The sequence below is a fragment of the Cannabis sativa genome, chromosome 4 (genome assembly GCF_029168945.1).
Source record: "Cannabis sativa cultivar Pink pepper isolate KNU-18-1 chromosome 4, ASM2916894v1, whole genome shotgun sequence".
Lineage (NCBI taxonomy): Eukaryota > Viridiplantae > Streptophyta > Magnoliopsida > Rosales > Cannabaceae > Cannabis > Cannabis sativa.
Window position 1 is genome coordinate 26826343 of NC_083604.1, and position 10294 is coordinate 26836636.

Below are 10294 nucleotides of genomic sequence, written 5' to 3' on the forward strand. Positions count from 1 at the left end.
CAAATCCCTCTGATATCATTTGAGAAAAAAAAAATTGTACCCAAAAACTGGATTTTGGTTTGAATCATTAGCAGAAATAATCAAATGATTCTGTTGATACATTCGAGAAATTAAACGTTTTACAATTAGTAAACTAGGTTTATTGTCATAACCTACATTTTCCAACAAATTTGATTTATTTCTATTTAAACCATGATCATGAACAAATGTATAAATATACTCCCGAAAGATAAGTGGGTATAGGAGGTCATGTTGCCAAGATCTATCTAGTTCTAAATATCCTTGAAATTCTGCCATTTAAAATTCAATTTGAACTGAAAATAGAGTAGGGGATTTATTTGGTTATCAAAAGATACATAGTACGATACAGTCCAAACAAGGTATTATAATAAGAAAAATATATACCTCGGAAAAAAAGGTAAGACTCATCAAGGGACTCTCTATCCTCTCTTTTTTCACCTAATCGATTTAGGTTCATTTTAGGATAACAAGATGGTTAGAAATTCTTTATTTACAAGCACTACTACAGTTACTGCAGGAATTGTAATGATACAGGAATTTGAGAAAGACTCTATTGAATAGTTGAATAGTACAAATTCTACATGTACACGCAACAAGAAAAAAGAAATTCTCTAACACTTCGTTTCAATCCTGATTGGGAAATTTTGTTACTGTGTCAGAAGAAGGATAGCTATACTGATTCGGTATACTCTAAAGAAACCCTTGGTACACTATTGACGATCTCACAAAGATCTGATTTCAGTGAATTTCTGTTTACTGATTTCATCTTTTACGGAGTCGACCCCCCTTTGACTGTACAAGAATATGCGGAGCTTAAGATGTCTGGAAGCACAGGAGAACGTTCTTTTGCTAATATTATTACCAGTATTCGATACTGGGTCATTCATAGCATTACTATACCTTTCCTATTCATTGCGGGTTGGTTATTCGTCAACACGGGTTTAGCTTACGATGTATTTGGAAGTCCCCGTCCAAACAAGTATTTTACAGAGAGCCGACAAGGAGTTCCATTAATGACAGGCCGCTTTGATTCTTTGGAACAACTCGATGAATTTAGTAGACTTTTTAGGAGGCACAAATGACTATAGATAGAACCTATCCAATTTTTACTGTGCGATGGTTAGCTGTTCACGGACTAGCTGTACCTACCGTTTCTTTTTTGGGGTCAATATCAGCAATGCAGTTCATCCAACGATAAACCTAATCCGAATCATAGAGCTACGACACAATCAAACCCGAACGAACAAAATGTTGAATTGAATCGTACCAGTCTCTACTGGGGGTTATTACTCATTTTTGTACTTGCTGTTTTATTTTCCAATTATTTCTTCAATTAAAAAAAAAAAAAGAAGAATAGGAAATAATAGTAGGAATTCTCTTTATTCTTTTTTTTTTTCGTATTAGCTCTTATCTTTATTATTATGTATTAATAATATGTATTAATATTCAATTATTCTATTAAGAAAATTAGAATTTAATAGGTTATACTTAGGAAAATCAACTAGTACAAAAAAAGAAGTTTGAATTTCAAATGTCATTTGAATAAAAAAACTCACTATCCAAATATTATATTAGAAGAGTTAAGAATGAACAGTTAATAGCTAAGATCCCAGGAGTTTACTAAAGTCCTATGTGTATTCCAATTATGTTATGCGAGCCCGCTTAGCTCAGAGGTTAGAGCATCGCATTACATCGGCATCCAATAGGGCAATCCCTTATCATAAGTTGTACTCACCCATGATAGGATAACTTGCAAGTAAACCCATACAAGCAGCCAAAAATATATCGTGCAGTGCTATGCTCACACCAGCAGTAGAAAACCTATCCTATAAGTGCTATTCTTACACAAACAGTCAAAAACCTTATCATTATCACACACTAATAACATTAGCATAACACCATCCACCATAGAATAAAATATGTAAATACAATCCCATAATACAGTTGTATGTTTTAACAAACACCCTGTGCACAAATGTCCACTCTTCTTACCTCAGTTGCTAGGTATATCCTTTTCTCTCCCTCGAACCTCTCGCCAAGTTTATTTATTGAGAACAAGATCCTCTAGAAGCCTCTGAACGGAGTGTCGCCGAAGTTCTCGTCGGTTTTGGTGTCAGCGAATGCAAAACTCTTCTTCGGGTGCTTTCGACGTGTATTTTTGATTGGAAGAACCTTCCAATGAATCCAGGATCCCAAAACAACCAAGAAAAATAACCAAAATAGCCTAAACCTGATTATCTTCTTCCTTGGCGGTGCACCATTAAAAATGGAGTCCAAAAACGGTGAATTCCGTTTCAGACCTTAACGCTTGATTCTTCACGTTAAAACTGATCTTTGGGGTCCCATAAACTTAAACACAACCTCCTTTGATCTCCGAAACAGCTTAAACACATTGAAATCCGGGTCCGTTTCAAGAACCGTATTTAAATAAAACTCAATGAAATAATCTAGGACAGCCCAAAAACTTTCAAACTCAACAACCCAAAATTTCACTTTTTTCACGACTCGGTTTCGTTTCTCAACCTCTCTCTCTGTCTTTGCCTCTCACCCCGTTTCTAAACCTTTTAAACCCTACAAAATCATATAAATATCCTATATATAGTCCTAACCCTAATATAATCCCACCTCAACAACTTAAAATTTTAAAAAAAGATAAATATATATACATACCGTATATTTCATACGTAACTAATAATAATATCACTAATAATAATAATACAATATTAATAATACTAATAATAATAATAACATTAATAATAATAATAATAATAATAAACTAAACAATTTACTATAATATATTTACCTATATTATTATTAATATACCTATAATAATATTGACGAATAATAAAAATATTAATTTATCTCCAATAATTTAATTATTTATCTAGCATTATACATACCATCAAAATAAAATAATATTAATAATAATAATAAAATAATAAATTTTATTGTCACTAAAAAAGTTCCATACTCCACTAAACTCATAAATATTCAAAGTAATAAATTATCCCATTGACAAACAAAATAAACTAAAAGTATAAAAATAAATTAATTACCCAAGAAAGCGGATATTACACTGGGAAGGTTCAATTCCTAGAAGGCTTTCTCCTCAGAATTCCATGCACAATTCTCCTCTTCTCGCCAACTCCCACTGCATTTAGAAGACCTGGTCAAAGTGAAGCAAAGGCCAGGGGAGCCTCTCTGAGCATATATCAGTAGATTCATGACAGAGGCGACGAAAGTGGCACGGTTAACCGAAGAAGGAAAATTAGTCGCAAGACTGGGAGGCATCGAAGTTCTCGGAGAGCTTTGGAAGGATATCAAGAGTGATGGACCAATAGATTCTATGAGTGATTTCCTCGATTGCGTAGATGGTTTCATCAAGCTCGAAGATGCCATTTAGCAAGCAGAAGTCAAGCTTAAACTTGGTCAATCACAAGCTCCCTTTGCTGGAACATCCGTTCAGCACCCCCAGTACCCAAGCAATTCAAGCTCGGGCGGTAAAAGGTCTAACAACAACAGGCAAGGCAATGCGAAAAAGGGAAAGTTCGCAGGAAAAGCTGAACAGGCCCCCTAAAGAAAATCCTTCCAAATTCACTACTTTCTCTGTCTTGACAGACGATTTGGAGATCATCTACATGGCCACTCAGACAGTAGCTCCGTACAAGAAACCTGCTCCCATGAAAAAGGAAAGAGGGACAAGTCTAAGTTTTGCTGTTTTCATGGAGATTATGGCCATGCCACCAATGAATGCAACAATTTGAAGCAAGAAATTGAATTTTTGATAAGAAAGAATAATCCGCACGTGCAAAAATATGTCAAGGTCGATCAAAACTAGAGGGCCACCCAGGCAGACAATAACCAAGATTTACTACCACCACCGGTAGATGGGCATTTGCAAGTCATCATTAGGGGCCCGCACATAGCTAGAGATTCAGGCAAAGCCTGGGAAAGGTATGCCCGAATAAAAAGAAGTGGTCCTGGCCGTTGAAGAAAGGAAACCAAAAATACCACAGGTAGGGGAACCCACCATAACGTTCAGTGAAGAGGATGCTATCAAGGTTAACTTCTCGCACAACGATCTGTTGGTCGTGGAAGTACAGATAGCCAACAAAATAGTGGCCCGAACTATGATAGATAATGGAGCCTCTACAAATATCTTGTTCAAAACAGCGTATGAAAAAATGGGGCTCCAACTCAATGATTTAACTCCCTGCCTTTAGCCCGTATATAGTTTCTCTTGCCAGAGTGTTGCACCTCTAGGGCAAATTTGCCTACCCCTCACTGTTGGGCAAGCTTCGAAGAGCATAATTGTAATGGCACAATTTTGGATATTGGATGTTCCATCAGCCTTTAATGTTATGTTGGGTCAACCAGCCTTATATGACCTAAAAGATGTTACATCTATATTTCAGTCGTGCCTTAAGTTTCCAACGAAGAATGGGGTCGAGTACCTAAGAGGAAATCAACAAGTTGCACGGGAATGTTACAACCTTGCCCTAACCAAGGCTAGAAAGGAGGTATCCTCTAGTTAGAGTCGGACAAGGGAAAAGACATTGCCAAATAGGGAACCGCCCAAGGCAGGGACGAAGATGTGGATCCCTGACTTAGGGAACCAAATACAATTGTTGGGCCAGTGGAAGAACTGGAAGAGATTGGAATCGACCCAAATGTTCTGACCAGGAAGCTCAAAATTGGAAAAGGTTTGATGCTCGAAGTAAAATTAGCATTGATAAAATTTCTGAGAGCAAACCTGGACATTTTTGCATGGTCACATGAGGATATGGTCGGAATCGATCCTTCTATAATTTCACACGCCATGAATATTGATCCTAATTTTTGGCCCTTTCAACAAAAAAGAAGACTGTTAGATAAAGAACAGGCCCTAGCCTTAAAACAAGAGGTAGAAAAGTTGCGCAACAACAACTTCATAATTGAAGCTTTCTACCCGGTCTGGGTTGCTAATCCTGTACTAGTGCCTAAGCCAAATAAAAAATGGTGAGTATGTATCGACTTTGCCGACCTCAATAGGCGTGCCCCAAGGACTGCTGTCCACTTCCAAGAATAGATCAACTCGTGGATGCAACAGCAAGACACGAGATACTAAGCTTCATGGACGCCTATTCAGGGTACAATCAAATCAAGATGCATCCACCAGTCTAAGAACATACAAGTTTCCAAACAGATATGGCTATGTACTGTTATAAACTCATCCCATTTGGTCTGAAGAATGTCGGAGCTACATACCAATGATCGGTAAGTAAAATGTTTAAAGACCATATCAGACAAAATATGGAAGTATATGTGGATGACATGCTCGTAAAATCCAGGAAGGCTGGGGGCATATAGATGACCTGGACGAATGCTTCAAAGTCCTCAAGAAATACAATATGAAACTCAATCCGCTAAATTGTTCCTTTGGAGTCGGCTCGGGTAAGTTTCTAGGCTTTACCATTAATGCCCAAGCAATTGAAGCCAATCTAGAGAAAATTCAAGCCCTCCTGGATATGAAATCGCCTACAAAAACCAAGGAAGTTCAAAGTTTAACTGGTCAGATTGCCACACTCAGTAGATTTGTTTCAAAGTCAACATACAAGTGTGTTCCATCTTCAACATCCTGCGAGGAAATTCGCAATTTGAATGAATGGAGAAATGCAAAAAAAGCCTTTCAAGCGCAAAACCTCCTGTACTCTCAAAACCTTTGGACGGGGAAGAATTAAGAATATACCTGGTTGTCACGGAACATGGAGTAAGTGTTGTACTGATCAGAGAAGAGAACAATATCCAGCATTCGGTCAACTACATCAGCAAATGACTCATTGAGGCTGAAGGCCAGTACCCATTAATAGAAAAGCTCACCTATTGCCTAATCTTAGCAACAAGGAAGCAAAGGCCTTACTTTCAGGCTCATCCTATGCGGGTGTACACTGACCAACCATTACCTCAAGTATTACAAAAACCGGATGCCTCCGGACGATTACTCAAATAAGTAGTGGAGTTGGGCCAGTATGAAATCATCTTTTAGCCCCAAACAGCGATCAAGGGTCAGGCCTTAGCAGATTTTGTGGTTGAATGTACAGGTAAAGAAGAAAGCACTTCAGAAAGTAACCCTGAGCCGGTACAAGTACCTCAGTTGTGCAATAGTGAAGACAAGTCAACTTGGAAGTTGCATGTAGACAGGTCGGCTATGGATCAGCTGTCTGGCGCAGTAATTGCCCTTGTCACACCTGGGGGCAACACCTGCACGCTGTGGTAAAATTCGAATTCAAGGCATCCAATAATGAAGCTGAATATGAAGCTCTTATACAGGCCTAAGAGTTGCTCGGGAGATGCAAGCCGAACACATTGAGATTTGTAGTGACTCAGAGTTAGTGGTATATCATGTACTTGGGGAGTATGAGGCTCGGGGAGAGAAGATGATAGCATATCTAAGAAAAATATAAGATCTGCTCGCACAATTCAAAAGCTATGCTCTCAAGCAAATTCCAAGAGAGGAAAACACAGCTGTTGATGCACTAGCCCGACTTACGAGCAGCAACATAAACGATAAAGCAAGTCTGATCCCCATCCAATTCCTTAAGAAAACCAATATCATCGGTACAGAAGAGATTGAAATGATTGATACATCCCCAAACTGGATGACACCAATAGAAGCCTACCTCAAAACTAGGGAACTCCTAGATAACAGAAATGAAGCTCGGAAAATGAGGAGAGAAGGCTGCATGGTACATCATTGTAGAGGGAGTTATGTATAAAAGAGGATTCTCCATGCCACTACTCAGGTGTGTTACACAAGAAGAAGTTGCACGACTTTTGTCGGTAGTACATGATGGATTCTGCAGCAACCACGCAGCTGGGCAGAGTTTATCCAAGAAAATTCTAAGGCAAGGGTATTTTTGGCCTACAATTATTGAAGACTCCAAGGCCTACGTTCAGAAATGTGACAAGTGCCAAAGATTTTAAAAGATACCTCATGCAATGCCGAACGAACTAACTCAGATGCAAAGTCGTTGGCCTTTCACCATTTGGGGAATTGACATGATCGGACAGTTACCCAAAGGCAAAGGCGGGGTACAGTACGCAGTGGTTGCAGTTGACTATTTTACCAAATGGATGGAGGTCGACCCATTGGCCACCATCACGTCTAAAGAAGTGCAACACTTCATTGTGAAAAACATAATATGTCGATTTGGATTACCATGCAAGATAGTCAAGGACAATGGCAAACAATTTGACAGACAGTCCTTCACTAATTTCTGTGCGAACCATGGAATCATAAAAAATTTCTCGGCAGTGGCACATCCCCAGGAAAATGGTCAAGTCGAAGCAGTCAACAAGACACTGAAAGATACCCTAAAGAAACAACTTGAAGATGCTAAAGGAAATTGGCCGGAGGAACTTTCTGAAGTACTATGGTCATACCGCATAATTGGGAAAACAACGACCGGACAGACTCTATTTGCCATGACATATGGTTGTGAAGCTATGCTGCCCGTAGAACTCGAACTGCCGTCCCACAGAAGACTGACATATAACCAAGAGGTCAATCATGCACTCCTTCCAGAATCACTTGATGAAGTTGAAGAAAAACGAACCGCAGCAAACTTGAAATTGATAGCTCATCAACAAAAGGTAGCTCTGTATTGTAACAAACATGTGAGAGCATAGAAATTCTTTGTGGGAGATATGGTCCTAAGAAGAGTATTTCTGAACACCAAAGACAGTACAACAGGTGTGCTCGGACTAAACTAGGAAGGGCCATATCAGGTGGTTGAAGTTCTAGAATCAGGGGCATACAAATTGGGTAAGTATGACGAAAAGATGCAACTTGTTCTAGTACCAAGGTGGTCAACAGATTTGGTCATCCGACCTGGTACTTTTTACTGGTATTACTTTCGGATAACCATGTTAAGTACGAAACAAAAGAACATTTACTCTTAAGTGAATGGCCTTCTGGGCGGACCACGCCCAAAGGTTCGAATAAAATTATCAAGTACTTAGGTCAGATGACCACCTTTGAAAGTACGATTTTTATTTTCTGCGATTGGTTTTGTTTATGCTAAGCTATAGATCTGATTAGATCAACATAATAGCTTCGATGTAAGTTACTACGGTAACAGACATATTTTCGACCAATAAATGAATAAAGATGCTTATTTCAATTCAAAATGAGTCGAGTTCATTAGCATGTTATAAATTTATCATTAAATGTGTAGAAAAGGCTTGGTCGTACCCAAAACCCTGAACAGACAAAAACCATACTTGTGAAAACAAGTGACCAAGAGTCAAAAGTCTGCTCGGTCACTTGGGGAGGCACCTATACCTGTACAAAACATGTGATAAAGAACAAAACAAACAAAGTTTCACAATGATTATAAACAAGGGATGAAATTCATTAAGAATAACAAAAGCATTCAAACCCGGGATTAAAGACTACCCGGTAAGCCAGTTGTTCACAAAATGAAAAATATTCCAAGTTTAAAGACCGCTTGGCCTGTCACTTTATCTAAAAAGAAGGCCTATTGGCCAAACAGACATATAAAAAAAGGAACATAAAAGGAAAGCCACTAAACAGCAGGAGCCCTAGGCTCTTTGTATGGGTCGGCTGGATCTAAAGGAGCTGGAGGGTCAGCTAGGTTTGAAGAGGCCGAAGGATCATCAGTTTGGGTAGCAGGAACCTCGACATTCTGCTCAGTCGAAAAGGTGGAAGTAGTCACCTTAGAATTTTCATTGGCTGCCTGAGCCATGCAGTAGTCGAGAAACATGTCTTTGGAAGTGCCAAGATATTCAAAATTTGCCTTAGGGTTAGCCTTCCAGAAGTCATACAAAATTTCAAGACCATCAGTCTCTAAGGCATTCACCTTCTCCCCGAGCTTCTCCACCTCAGACTTTTGGCTCTTAGCTTCAATCTCAAGCTCCTTTTCCATGGTCTTTTTGTCCTTAACCTCATCTTCTAACCTGCAAAGAAGAGTCCGAAGACCCTCCCTTTCATCTCTGAGACTAGCAATGTCCCGAGACAAAGAAGAATTATCTACCTCGAGTTGCTCAGTTGACGGCATCTCCTCTAGTTCCATGGTCAGCTCGGCAACTCCAGTCTCAACGGCAAGGAGTTTCTTATTGACCTCACCAAGTTTCGTCTGCATAGTCTCAAGTTGGGCCCATGCATCTTTGGCGTCCTTTTTGGCCAAGTCCACGTCCTTCCGTATTGTGTTGGAAGTGGCAAGGTTCTTGACAGCGGCTGATTTAGCTTGGGAATAGGAGTAAGCCATCTTCACACCAGTCTACGTGGAAATAGCATTAAAACCTGAACTAGTCAAAGAGAAATGAAAGAAAAGTGTTAAAAAGGACTTACTCATAAACACTCCTTCAAGACTCCCCCCAAAACTAGCTCCAAAGACAAGTCATTATCCGCTAAAGCAACTGTTCGTTCACCTCTCGGATCGACCGACTCACATAATCATTGAGCATGCCTTTACCTCTCTTGGTCTCTGTGCACAATACCAAAGGTGGAGCAGGATCCCTAACTTGTTCATATCCACTTCTGATCAGCTCGGATCCAGCCTTAGCCTACTTAGGTCCATCCGAACTCCATCCTCGGGAACCTTTGGACTTGGCGACCTTCAAGGCAGGACGGTCCACAGTAGGTTGTTCCTCGGAAAGATCAATGACCTCTTCAGCTGGTGCCTTCTCTTTGGACGGAGTCTCACCGCCCTTAGACTTCTTGGCCGGAGGGGACAAGCCCGAGCTCCCCCTACTCTTTTCTTTAGAGCCTCAATCATCTTCTGAGACATTTCTGCACGGGAAAAACAATACAGTCAGAAAAAGGCATAAAATTTAAGAAAAATAAGTGCAAGATGAAGTACTCTGCACACTGGCAAGAGCATCTGCCCGAACAAGTACAGATGGAGCATCATCATCTAAAGAATCTTCCCGCTCCTCTAGGACGGCTTTTCCCTTTCCCTCTGTAGGGGTAGATGGCCGAGCAAGTAGGCCATGCTCCCTGATCCGAATAGTATATTCTATCAGCCTCTGCTCGGTCGAGAGGGTTTTCTTCTTCTTGGGCGGCCTCTCCTGCTCTGAATATTCTTGAGCCTCTTTCTCCTGCTCAGAATATTCCTGAGCATACTGCTTGGCTCCAGCATCACCCTTCAACTTAACCTAACACTTAAGTTGAATGAGCTCCTTCTCTTGCTCAACTCCCTCAGCCCGGCCAGAATTGGACTTTTTCTTTCTCTCTTTCATAGGCTAGGGTATAAAGTTTGTCGGATAAAGC

The 10294-nt window shown here is 39.9% G+C and overlaps 1 pseudogene; it reads left to right on the forward strand.

The window, feature by feature from the left end:
- Nucleotides 1-520: 520 nt before the first annotated feature.
- Nucleotides 521-1261, forward strand: LOC133036725 (uncharacterized; annotated as a pseudogene).
- The last annotated feature ends 9033 nt before the right edge of the window (nucleotides 1262-10294 follow it).